General features: G+C 38.0%; 1 long non-coding RNA gene across 1 annotated transcript in view; it reads right to left on the minus strand.

The window, feature by feature from the left end:
• Positions 1-3,031: 3,031 nt before the first annotated feature.
• The window catches only part of LOC148936850 (uncharacterized), a 51,837-nt gene continuing 40,210 nt past the window's right edge, over positions 3,032-14,658 (minus strand). The window contains exon 3 of the long non-coding RNA XR_016139074.1: positions 3,032-3,866. This is a non-coding gene — a long non-coding RNA (uncharacterized LOC148936850). The remainder of the gene's footprint in view (positions 3,867-14,658) is intronic.

Below are 14,658 nucleotides of genomic sequence, written 5' to 3' on the forward strand. Positions count from 1 at the left end.
TACTCGAAGAGATCGAAAAGTGACGGCTGTCTTGGGTATGTCAGCTTGAGCGACCGGAATCTGGAAGTAGGCTCGCTCAAGATCCAGAGTTGAAAAGATGCTTTTGCTATGAAGATGTTGAAATATGTCATCTATGCGAAGAATCGGGTACCTGTCAGGCACTGTCTCGGCATTCAATTGTCTGTAATCGCCCATGGCACGCCAATCATCCTTCTTTTTGCCGACCATGTGTAGTGGGCTGGCCCATTGATTGCTCGAAGGGCGGATGATTCCATGGTGCAGCATCAATTCAAAATCCTTGCGTGCAACTTTGAGTTTTTCGCCTGCAAGTCTGCGAGTTCGTTCGGCAACCGGAGGCCCAGACGTCACGATGTGGTGTTCGACGTGAGCGGAGGCTGATGGAAAGTGAGATTTGGCTCTGCCGAGATCCTCGAATTCCTTGACGACAGCCTGATAGTTTGATGCGATTGGGTCCGGAGGCAGGCCGGGCAGATCAGAAGAGATCCCAAAAACAAAAGCCACGGCGAGATTGCCTTTGTTGGAGAGCGAGGTAAAGGCATCCCGTAGAACTCACTTTTTTAAATCTAGGATTAGACCATAATGATGGAGGAAATCTGCTCCAATGATGGCCGATTGAATGTTGATTATTACAAAAATCCATTTGAAAGCTCGACGAAAGCCAAAGTCAACGGTTAGAATCTTCTCGCCGAACGTGTTGATAGGCGAGTTTGCGGCGTACAAACGTGCGTCAGATGGCCTGAGTGGTTTGGCGATGAGACATTTCGGCACCAAAGAGACAGCGGAATCAGAATCAATCAGGAATTTGATGTTGTCCGGTCATAGACATGAAGCCGGAGTTCCAAGCCGGAGTTGGAAGGCAAGGCGATTGCGCTGTTATTGCTGCTGTCGACGGCCGCCTCAGATGCCGACAGCCAGCTTAATTTAACGGCTGTTCTGACGGCTGATTGGCTTTGAAAGAGCAGGGTGTGATGCATTGCTGAGCTGCAACCGAATCGCCGATGATAGTAGCAGATGCCTTGCGCAGGCGAGGAGGCTCTTGACCGCGAGCGTGAGCAAGATGCTGCTGAAGTGCTGGAGAGACCGGTCTGGAATGGAGTTCGCGAATCAGTGAAATGAGCTGCGCCAAGGAACTCTTGATTTCCAACAATAGTGACCAGGCTGTCGAGATTGATTGACTGTGCCTGAGTGCGTCTGGCTGGCGACGAAGAACAAGGATACGACGTGAACTTCACATAAGAGCTGCTGCTGCCCTTCAATAAATGATCCGCTGCGACGGCAAGCTCTAAGTTAAGAGCGCTGAATATTTTCAAGAAGCGCTGAGCGTTGAGTGGCAGGAGAGAGAGCCACTTGACTCTGAGAATCTCTTCCTTGTTCCTGGAGAGATTGTGCATCTGGCGCAGGAGCTGCGAGGATTTTTTGTCACCTAGCTCGAGCTCGTTGAGTAGTTTCTGCAGCTGGCGGTCAGCAGAATCGGTGAAACGGCAAGTGATGCTTTCTTTGAGAAAGGTATATTTGTCCGAAGCAGGCGGAGCACGAATTATGTTGGAGACTTCCGCCAGAGATTCCGTGTTCAGAGCTGATGACCAGGTGATACTTGGAGTCGTCTGAGTGGATGTGATTCGAGGCGAAAATCGACTCGATCTGGAAGAACCAGAGATCTGGGTTGGTCTTCCAGAAAAACAGCAGCCTACAGCTGTTAATAGACTCCACGTCGCTGTTTTGAAGATCAGGCGTGTGCGAGTTGCTTCGCAGCAAGCCAGAAGACCGAGGATGCCTCGTTGGGTGGATTTCCCGAGCGGAGAGAGCGTTGCGGCGGAGGCTGGAGTGCGGAGTTGTCGTCGCGCTGGGCGTGGCGGAGAGCGGTCCATCATTTTGGACACGAACGGCACTGATGATACAGAACACACACTGACTTGAAGACCGGACACGGTTGCACAGAATCACTGATCGCAAAAAACGCACGAAACGCAAAGATAAGAATAAGAAGATTCGCGCCAAGAGATACACACGAGGCAGAGTAACATGCTGACGAAGGTCGAACGTCGAGGTCATCAATTTGTAGTGGACAATTGCGTTGCCGGTCTATGATTTAGGCTGATCCCTGAAAAGTCGGAGAAGCAGGAAGATTGCAAGACAACTAAGTATTACCACCACGATTTGAGGTTCGACCGTCGCCAACAACGTTTCGCGAAGTTCTGACTCGGTCTCGTTTATTTCGACAGATAACGGATAATAATTTCTAGAACAATCAATTATTTGACAAACAAAAATGCGAACGCGATATTTACACGACTTACAGCTAATATCACAAGACAAAAGGAATTCGAAAACGTACAATGTCAACAAGGGCACCGCGAACACGAGGAATGCGCGTGACAAAATGTTATTTTGCCGAACATACAATGCCAGCAAGGACATCGCGGACGCGAAGGAACGTTCGAGACTAGAAGCGTTGAAACAAAGAGAAAACAGGAAAAAGAACGCTGAAAATATCGCTCGTGAAAGAAATAGCGGAAAACCTGAAAACGCACACTGCGTAGCTACGCGGAACGCTCGCGAAACGCAGGAGATCGCGGGCAGCTGCCGCACGCCGAATGTTGATTAAAAAAATTGAAAAGACGCGACGCAGACGATTGATAGACATAACGCAGACGAGTATGAAACGCAAATGAGAAGGAAACGCAACGCGGACGCGGGTAAAACAGAGCGCACGCGAAAGAGAAACACAGAGAGCGAGACGCGGAACCTTGATAATAGCGCAGAACGCGGATAAAACACAGAATAAAACGGGACGGAACGGAACAGACACGGACGCACGTTGATCGCGGATAAAACAACCGCTCGCGAGCAAGAGAGACTCAAATGGCCGACTGCGCGCGAGCGAGAGAAAGAGCGACGAATCACACGCGAGCGAGAAAGACAGCGAGAAGGAGAGGCAGCATATACGCGAGCGAGAAAGAGAGAAGAACCAGCCGCGATCACACGCCGATCACACGCGAGCGAGAGAGAAAGAACGAGCGCACCAGCGTCTCGCGCGCAGGCGAGAGAGGTGGAGGCGCACGGAGAGCGAAAGGGGCGGCGAGCACCCGGCGCAATAGGCGGAACGCCGCACGTGGTCGCACGACACGGATACGATCGCGACACAGCACAGAACCCGGTAGCACCGCTCGTGAAAAGGTAGACGGGAGCGAGATAAATAAAAATGTCTTATATCATTTTGCGATATTCATAATAATTTTCGAGTTATTAAAGTTGCACCAATAAGAGCGTGCGGGGAGAAAGCGCTCGCTCGCCTGATCCGTAAGACCCAGCGTGATGACAATGGCCATCTGGCGCTCGACGATGAGCGGAGTGCGCGCGGCGAGGGGAAGGATAGTAGCCGTCGCTCATACTTCCTATTCGTTTTACGAATCAGGCGGACGAGCACTTTTTCCCCGCGCGCTCTTATTTGTGCAACTTTAATAACTCAAAAATTATTGCGAATAGCGCAAAATGATATAAGACATTTTCATTTATCTCGTTCCCATCTACCTTCTCACGGGCGGTGTTACACACACTGCGGGACACCCTGTATATTTTACACAAATATTGCAAACAATGCTTATAAAAATTTTATTCACATTTATGATAAAAATAATATGCATTATAAAAAATTTAAACGCGTTCAACTTACGTTTTGTTCATCTTTTTGTCTCTTACTCTTTCCTTTTTTCTTCTCCTTTCCATTCTTTTCTTTCTTCATATCTCCACTTTCTTCCAATTCGCCCTCTTCTTTCTCTTCTACTCTCTTTTTTCTTTTATCTCCTTCCTCTTTTCGTTCGCGTATATTTTGATCGTGTTCTGACCTATATCATAAATTTAATTAATACATGTGTGTAATTTTAATTTATATGTTACAACAAATGCAGAATGTTATTCTAATCACATAGTCATATTATTCGTAAAATATATAAAATCGAAAAAAAATCTCAAAGAAAAATGATTAACAATCAATCGCAAAGTTTACGATCTTGTGTACTAAAACGACGCGATTAAATAAATATTTTTATAAATTAATAAACAATTTTATTTTCTGATTATATCATATACTAATCATCCATATGTCACTCATTACATAAAAATTACATAAAAATTATATAAAATTATATAAAATTATTAAATTATATAAAAATTTATAACAAAAAGAAAAGTAAATATATTTCTATATATTTATACTTTATTTTAGCTCATGGTGCGATGATAAACAAAATATTGTGACCGCTTGACTCAGTGGATAGAATTCTAGCCTGAGCACACCAGTTTTTCTCCCCTCTAATTACGCACACAAAAATGTTCCGTCTGGCGCGCGTGGGTTTATGGCTTGACTATTGATTGTTTTCATTGTTTCTGGTCAACGAGTCGTATCAAAAAGGCTCGTGATCGAGCCGAGAACGCATTTTTTCTCCTCTATTTACGCACACTTTGTTTCTGTCTGATGAGATAGATACAGCGTTTCTATGCGTAAATGAGAGGGAAAACTGTTTGTGTACTCAGGTTCGAAATCATATATCACTGATTATATTTACTTATTATTTTGACAGCATAATGAGCTAAAAACAAGTAAAGCAATTGAGGATTTTAAATATAATCATGCAATAATAATATTAAATATACTGAATACATTTTAATCAAACTTGACGTTTTCAATTTACTGACTCCGAGTCGAATCGGATATAAAGAAAATAATTAGGTGTACAAAAAAGTTCTGAGCTTTAGATTTCATACAACCGAAATAACAATTTAAATTTTATATATTTTCCCATCCTTTTGCGGTTTTAAAGCGTTGACATTTGGCCTTCTAAAATGCCATACGGTTTGGCGTTTGATGTACATAACCTCAAAAATCAGTAGTATTCACGATGGCAATAACAAAAGAGCATATTCGATTTTCCACTTCGCGTTTCATCTGAAGAAAAATGCTGCTGAAGCCACTGCAATGATTTGTGCTGCATATGGAGAGAACGCTGTAAGTCATATTACATGTAAAAGATAATATCAAAAATTTTGCCAAGGAGATTTCAGTCTTGAAGATGAATCGCGTGCTGGACGCCCTCAAAACATTGAAACGAACGAATTGCAAGCACTGTTGGATATAAACTCTGCGCAAACTGAAAAGGAGCTTGCAGAACAGCTTGGTGTTACGCAGCAAACCATTCCGTACGTTTACATATGATGGGAAAGGTTCAGAAGGAAGGCTGGAAGATGGGTTCCGCATGAATTGTCCGAAGACAACAAAAATCGTCGGCGTGACACTGCACTCACTTTGCTTTCAAAGTTCCGGAAAAAAGATTTTCTGCACAAAATCATTACAGGCGATGAAAAATGGATTCTTTATGATAACCCTGAACGTAGAAAATCATGGGTTGACCCTGGTCAACCTTCGACATCGACGACAAAGCCCAATATCCATGCCAAGAAGATTTTGCTCTGTTGGGATTGGAAAGGAGTGTTGTATTACGAGTTGTTACAACCGGGTGAAACAATCACGGCAGACCGCTACCAACAATAATTGACCAATTTGAGCGATGCATTAGAAGAAAAGAGGCCATTTACTAGCCAAGGACGTCGTAAAGTGATATTGCTTCATGACAATACTCGATCACATGTTGCGAAAGCGACTCAGGACTCATATCTTTGCGTTAGGCTGGGAACTTCTCCCGCACACGGCGTATAGCCCAGACATGACGCCTTCCGATTACTATCTATTCCGGTCGCTGCAGCATCATTTGGCTACACATTTCGTGAGATTTGAAGAGATATGAAAATGCATTGATGACTTTATCGCTTCGAAGCCGGTGAGCTTCTATCGTCAAGGAATTCGCAAGCTACCCGAAAGATGGCAAAAGGTCATTGATGCAAACGGGAAATATTTCATTGATTAATATTTTTTTGTTTGTTTTTGAATAAAGATTGAATTTTACAAAAAAAAGCTCAGATCTTTTTTGTACACCTAATAGTAATAGAGAAAAAGCATGAAATATAAAGAAATAGAACTAGGATCGATTCGAGTCGAGTTAACAAATTGAAAACGTTATTGGCCTTTATCAGCTACATAGGGATACAATTCCAATTCAATTTATATATTCACATATTCAATTATATTTATATTTATGACGAAGTTCATTTTCGAAGGATGTATATACATATTTTTAAAAAGTGTTTGTCGAGATGCGATTAAAATATCATTTTACGAATTTACTATACAATTTTAAATTTTTCAAAGGAGTAATGAGTTAAAAACGAGTAAAAGCAATTGAGGATTTTAAATATAATCATGCAATGACATTCAGCAGTAATCGTATTTTTTAATATTATTTTTTCCATACATTCATATTTTATTCGAAATTCAACTTTTTCTGATTTTTTTCTCATTTGCAGTGATAATATTGTATCATTGAACTTGTCATAACTGTAGCACTTCTCAAAAATACCGTTCAAAAATGAACGAACATTATAATGTACATATGAATGAGTGTTCTTTAGAAATATAAATATAATTTAATATATAGATACAAAGATTATGTTGTTATTGAAACTGTTAGATCGCACCAGTCAGCGCCCTCTTGCGCGACATGCGCTGCTTTGATTATCTACGTAGCGATTGCCCCGCAGACCGCTACATACATGCATGGCAGATTTCTTCGAGTGTATCATATTGATTATTTTTCTTACCGCATGAAAGACACATGCGTGCCTACATATGACCAATACACGCGATTTACACGCTTTATTTTGTTGTGTTTCTTTTGTGCTTTCGAATAAAATATAATTCACGAGAATCTTAGCCGGTTCTGTCTTTCGTCCCTACCGTTTATAGTCGCCTTTAGAAATAAAACAATACAAGTGATAAATGTGACTAAATATGTAAATACAAGAGCTGAGTTAAATATTTGATGAAAGTATATGCGGATTTTAATTATGTAAAATTCTAAATTTTATGAATTTTAGCACACTGCATTAGTACTGGTACAATAAAATGTTCATCAAGAATTGATGTAGCGTAATATGTTAGGTGCTCCGTTAGAAATCCCAACGATGCAAGTTCGTGCCTCGATGCATTATAATTTTTTTTTCTTTTTTTTTTACACAGCTTTTTTATAATTACGAAGAAAAATATAATATAATATATAATAAATGCAAACACACTTTTTTATATATTCAAACTTTTTTTATTTTTCTTTATTTTGAATAAAAATGGATATTGCTGGTATAATAAGTATACATATTTATATTTATATAGAAGTTATTTATATAATGTAGAGAAATATATGTGCATGTAATATATTTCTTTACATTATATAAATATCTTTTTATCTATATAAATATAAATATGTATAAACTTATTATACCAGCAATTCAGTTTTATTCAAAAAGAAGAATAAAAAAAGTTTAAATGTATAAAAAAGTTCGCGTATCATTATATATTATATTTTTCTTCGTAATTATAAAAAAGCTGTGAATAAAAAGAAAAAAAATTGTAATGTATCGGGGCATAAATTCGCAACCTCCGGATTTCTAAGAGAGCATCTACTATACCGACGATTGACAAATGTTTTACTGTGCTAGTAATAATGGAGCATAAAATTTAAATCGAAATTTTTCGTTAATAATTGAAAAGTGCATTGTTTCCGAATATTTGTTACTTGTATACTTATATGATGTTATAACAAAATTTCGGCAAAATCGGTGAAGCAAAGGCGAAACGCTTTCTTTGTAAGTTAAATTGAAAAGTATTTAATACATCTTATTAGTATTGCACATAATTATATTTAAAGCTTTTGTTTATTTTGATCTGTTATAATATCAAAATAAGAAATAAATGCTTTCTTTATGATGTTAAAAAATTTATTCATATTATATTAAATATTTTTATGCAATTTTTATTTTATTTTGCTAGTTAGAGTATTAATTGATTTTATGTAAATTTATTTTATGTAAAATTCTAAAATTCATGATTGAAAGAGGCTAGGTTATGTCAATATATTTATACTAGATATAATACTATTATCTTATAGTTATATTAAAAATTGTCTAATTGATACAGCTTTTGCTCATTATTCATATTTATTAATTGCATGACAAGAACAACCCAGTAAACATTAAGATGTCTTAAAGACGACTAAAAGACGTCTTATGTCCCCCCGATTTTAGACGTCTGATAAGACAACTTTTAGACATTCTTTATGACATTCTCTAGATGTTTTATTGACAATAATTTTAACACGTTTAAAATAAAAAAGATGAATTTTAGTTTATTTCATAAACAATATTTTATATATACAATAAATATATACAATATATATACAATATATAAACAATATATATACAATATATATATATATATATATATATATATATATATACAATATATATAAAACGTCTCTATCTCCGCGTCGCTCGGTTTTACAGGATAGCGTCGATCGGTTTTGTCAGGATTCGGTACGAGAAATAAAATATCGTGTCTTTTGGTATGTCTAGGTTTATATTTACAATGCCGACTGGCTGTTTTTATATTTACAGTATTTACAGGTATTTCGCCGTTGGTACGGCGAAAAGACGTGCGATTTCCACGTATTATATACAATCATTTTTGCTCGCGGTCGGTTCTCCGAATTTCGTCGCGTTCTTCGATAGGCGCGGCGCGGGCGCGACGGTGCGCGGTGATTTCGGCCGGCTTGTTTTGATGGATCAGCTGCGAGTGTTGATATGACGGATCAGCTGTGTGTGAGGCTTATGACGGCTTGAATGCAGGAAGCTCCCTGATTCTCGATCTTCAAAAGAATATGTGCACAAGGGCTTTCTTTGTGGAACTCAGGTTGAGAAGCTCCTCAACCTGTGAGTACTTGTGCGCTGGTGGATATTTAGAGGAGCGATCGGCCAGAAGCTCCTGGCACGATAGGTAGCACCTAGATCGCTTTTTCTGGAGAGGATTCGGAAGATCGAGAGCAGTGTCGGACTGGTAACTGTCTCGCTGGGAATCGATCTCGTTTATCTCCCGGACTCGCTTAATATACCCAAGCCGGCCATCGGTCGGGGGGTTTCGTCGAGAACGGGTCGGCCGGACTCGGGTCGGGGTAGTTTCCGGGGGATGTCTCGTCGGAATCCCCGCGATAATTCGCTGAACGCGCTCGGGAATTCCACGAGGATGTTCGGTGGCGCGGTCGGTAGCGGGGCCGGCGGTAGTGGCCTTACCGTGTGTCTATTGTCTCACGCGGCGCGCACGTGAAGCCGCGTGATCATCGGTTTGCCGCGTCCGCTGTTCGACGGGCTTTTCTCGACGGTGGGATCGCGGAAGGATCGCCGTGTCGGCGCCCCGACGGTTGATCGATCGGGGACCGATTTAATACTGTTAACAATTGTTCAAATAATATTAAATTGTTAGTAATTGAGGGGGGTGAGTCGGGTGTCGTTATATATATATAAAATATATATACAATATATATATATATATATATATATATATATATATATATTCAATATATATTTTATATATACAATTCAACTTCTTCAAGTCAAAAAAAGATTTCAAACTAAAGGTGTTTTCCTTTAAGCATGATGTATTATCGTAGTATCCATCGTCTTGTTGAAATTCATAGCTCTGTTTGAAACTTCCTTTCAAATCGTGAATACTTTTTGCTTTGCTTTGCTTTGGCAAACGTTCGTGCGTGCGAGAATATTTTTGCATCATAGTTTCTTGCACGTGTCCGTCGTTTTTGCAAAACAGAATCAACTGTTGTACATAAACATGATTTTTATTATTTTGAAAACGTATAATAATTTTATTTTGTATATTACATATTGTATGTTATATTTAAAGCCTTTATCAAGATAATTTTTATTAATATTAAATCAGATCATCAAGGGTCAATTTTACGATCTTTGGTTAGAAACTTATCTGTATATTTTACTCTAAAAAGTGAAAAATATTCACACAATATAACATAAGTATATACAAAAATGTATCTATATTAATTACTTATATGTTTAATATAATATTTTTGTTTAAAAATAGAAGATTACGTGGATTAAAGTCGTGCCGATATAACCAGCAACACGCACCTTTGTCACAAATCCACCAATGGAAAGAGAAACGTAATTCTGGAAATGTCGGGATTGATTATAGAAGCCGGAATATCGCGACAATTATGAAATAGTTAATATGTAATAAACAAATTAAACATATATTAAATATATATATATATATTTTTTTTTTTTTCAAAAATTTTTATCTTTTTTGATATATTCTATTATATGACTTTCTGAAAAAGGATGTCCAAAAGTTGTCTTAAAAGTGTCTTTTTGGTATTGTCTTAAAGACGTCTGTTTTAAGACGTCTTAAAATAGGACGTCTTTAAGATTGTCCAAAAAATTGTCTTGAAAATATCTTTTCGGTAATGTCTTAAAGACATCTGTTTTAGAACGTCCGAAAGAAGTCTTTTAGACAAGCGTGTTGATTGGGGAATTATATTTCTCCTTTATCAAAAACATTCTTATTTTTATAAACAATTTTATAGATATTTTTTTAAACAAGATTATGATAGAAATCAATATAATTTATATTATTATTTATAGTACAATTTTTCAGAGCAGAATGATTATATATTACTGTTATTGCGTATAAGTTCTACAGTACGAAAGTGAGAAAATATCAGTTACAAAAATGGGAAAATTGTACATTTTCTTTATATTATTAAAAAAATTATTATCATTTCTGTTATATTTATTTTTATTTAATTTATTTATTTTTATTTTATTATTTGTAAATATTATATATGACATTGTTTATGTATAAAACAAATTCAAACATTTGAATCACTCGAGCCACTAGAGCTGATACGAAATCATATATGCAATAGAAAGAAATAAGATCTCATCTATTCTTCTTTACTGTCTGAAAATACTTGAATGCTATATAAATATTAAATAATTTCTTTTTGATATATTATGTAGATGTATGATTTCTTCTATCTATATTTCAGTGTGGGCGTGTCTTCTATTTCGTATTATTTTATCGGAAAGCATCTGCGTTCAAGGAGCATGTTTCTTAATTGACTCAACTTGCTTTCCAATAAAGTAATGAAAGAAAACGTGACCACACTGAAATATAAATAGAAAGGATCATATATCTATTAGCGCTATCACATCATTGTATCTTTATCGTTCATATATCTGTATCGTTCATTAAATATAAATAAAGGATAATAGAATGGCGCGCAGTCTGATGCGCCTTTCTAATGTCTAATAGCGCGCTTCTTGAACGCAGCCCGAACATTCAAGAATATAAAAAGCATGAGTTAATAAATAATAACATACATTTTTCATGTAATGTATAATTTAAAAGATATTCTAAATAAGCAATTAAAATAAAATAGGACACTCTGTACTGTTACGTCCGAGATTCGAGAGGAGAGGAGAGTTTAATATCTTTTGTCAAGAGGGTGGAACTGGAAAGCTCTTTTAACATTCATTGCTTCAAAAATATTCGGATGAATGTACGCTTCCATTATATAAGATAATAAATTTGAGTCTCCTTTTGTGGCATTGTCAATACACCATGTCGCTTCAAAATCTGTATAGGAGGCAATTATTTTTCCATCACAGTAAATGTCTTTATGCGTCTTCAAGAAACTTGCCAATCTTTTTATTAAATGTGGAAAATCATATGAAGCATTATATTTCTTTCCATTATATATAAAGAATGGATTTTCTGAATTAATATCTGGTTGAACATAAGTGCTTTGGTTACATGTGCCTTGATCACATGTTAAAAGTTGTATATCAGCACTTGTTTCACTCAATCTGTCTAAACATTTGTAACGGTACTTCCCTGCGCTCGGTTTATTCTACGGACGCGGGGACATGCGCTCAGAGTATGCTCGGGAGTATGCCCGTCGGATGCCGGGTTTGGGAGAGGCTTGCAGTCGCCGGGTTTTAATTACTTTATAATGATTTATATAAATAACGCCTCTCGCAGCGCGGTCGCTCGTTGTCTCTCGCTTGTCGCTTTGCGATGTTCGTAACACGATTGATGATGCGACGGATGACGGCGATCGTAGTCGTATCGGTGACGCGTTGCTAAGCAACCGGGTCCGCGCGTGGCTGAATGTTCGGACGCGTGGGTAGGCAACAGTCAACGCTGGTCGTGACCCGCGTGACGGATGTCGCGGGAAAGTCCGAGAACACTCCGACTTTCGGAATGAGATGGAACGAAAATACTGAGAACGCTCGGTATTGTCGTGGGGAGAAAAATCCGAGAACACTCCGATTCTTCGAGAAGGAAAGAACAAGAATACAGAGAACGCTCGGTATTCTTTGAGAGAATCTTCTGTTTTTCGGAACGGACAGGTCGGAGGAACGGATAGGACTCTCTTTTACGTGAAATTCGTCGGGTATTTATACCCATTTCCACGCCACGTGTCAACGTTTCGTTTGTTAACCGTTGTTAAATAACAGCTGATCATGTCGTCGACGCGTGACAGCTCAGAGGCGCGCGTGTGTTGTTCGGTTGCGGCCGGGAGTGTTCGGGTGGCCTCGGATGGTGCGGGCCGCATAGCGCGCACTAGCAATCTTGCTCCGTTACACATTCTTTCAATAATGTAACTATTTCTTCAGCTTTTATACATTTTCCCAGTAGGAAATATGCTAAGGATTGCCGCCATGAGTGATGCGTATTTAAACTATCTAAACAAAAACACATTTAGTTTTTTCAGATCCTCTTCCTAAAAGTCCAAGATCAACAAGACTTTCTATTTCATCAAATTTCAACGAATATTCTTCATAACTTTCAATAGATATTTCGTCTTATTTTAAAGCACACTCTTTCCTCCAATGGTGTATGAGAAATTTTTTCTTTTAATTTTTGAAATATAAAATTACAAAATCCGGGTTTCATGTCATATTCTTCCAGCCATCTTCTAATAGTACATTGTCCGGGGAAATTGCAACCTGCTTTTCTTAATTGACAAAATGTAATGGGTGAATAATAATATAACTGTCTTGACAGATTTTTTTTTCTATGTACGCTGCATGTGGTATATGTAGTTGTAGGTTAACCATAGCTTTTGCAACAGGATGCAGATCTTGCTTATGTATTAAATTTTTAAATATTTTCTTCTTTTGTTTTTGTCCTTTTAGCTTTTCAAATTTTCGTGTTGTATGTAAACGATATTTTAAACGTTTTATCATATCTCGTAGTCGAATATTTTCAGATTTTAAAAAATTAATCTCAATTTTTAAATCTTTTATTTTCTTTGTTGTATTATTTTCATCATTATTTCCTTTATCATTGTTGTCTTCTATTTTATTATTATTGTCTTTATCATTATTTTCTTTATTTTCTTTATTTGCATTATTATGTAAAATCACTATCGAGATTGTTTCATGTGTAGGCGGATCAAGATGCACCCATTCCATAATATTTTTTTCTTCTGCTAAAACAAACATAAACGTGATGGCTTATAAGTTTTTGATGGAGGAAATTGCGTATCTATTATATTGGAAGCAGGCATACAGATATCAAGATTTTTTTCAACGCATTGGGATAGTCCTGCAGTATTTTCTTCGATGCAAGGCGTATGTTTATTTAAATTTTGTCGTTTAAGTTTTTCAGGATATGTTTTGAATATTTGAATTGTAACAGTACGTCTCTGCACGGTCAGTAGATGAGAGATACGGAAGCGTGATTCGGTCGTATTGTACGGATATGTTCATCGGATGCCGGGGTTCGGTTTATAGAAGAATCCGTGATGTTTGAGTTTGATTAGTGAGGCGGTCGGATATTGAATGTATACGTGTACACTTGCGGTATAACGCGAGGATCTGAGACGCAGCGCGTTGCTAGGCAACCGGGCCCGCGTGTTATCGAGCGATCGCACGCATGGATCGCTAAGCAACCCTTGATGCTTTCGCGACACGTGTTTCCGCGTATGTCGAGGGAAAAGTCCGAGAACGTTCTGACTTTTCGTGCGTGAGGAACGGAGAATACCGAGAACGCTCGGTATTTCGCCGAAGGAGGGTGAAAAGTCCGAGAACATTCCGACTTTTCGGAAGGAAAGAAGAAAAGAGTACTGAAAACGCTCGGTATTACCCTCGTATCGGATTGGAATATCGGAGTGGACGAGTCGGATGGTCGGATGGGACTGAGATCTTTTTGTCGAGATTTACTGGATTTATATACTCATTTTTGCGCTACGTATCAACGCGTGATTTGTTAAAATTATTTAGCAAAATAGCTGATCGCCGTCGATGCGTGACAGATCAGCGGCGCGCGTGTATCGCTCGGTTGTGTTCGGGGATATTTGGACAGCCCCAGACGATGCGGGCCGTATAGCGGATGTCTAGTAACGGAGCTTTAAAAAACGCTCCGTTACAGAATTAAATGAGATTGGTATGGCACTACATTTCAATCCTTTTATCTTACTTTTAGTATTAAATGATTGTGGTGTAAAATGATCTTCATAATCCGACACGTCGAAGAATAGAAAGGGACAATTTTTCTATTATTTTCTATATTATTATTTCCTATAATAGTAATAAAATGAAAAAATTAAAAATAAAATAAAGAAATTACGAACAATTATATATGTTACGTCCGAGCTC

The sequence above is a fragment of the Pogonomyrmex barbatus genome, unplaced genomic scaffold (assembly GCF_055798465.1).
Source record: "Pogonomyrmex barbatus isolate J1 unplaced genomic scaffold, ASM5579846v1 scaffold2, whole genome shotgun sequence".
Taxonomy (NCBI): domain Eukaryota; kingdom Metazoa; phylum Arthropoda; class Insecta; order Hymenoptera; family Formicidae; genus Pogonomyrmex; species Pogonomyrmex barbatus.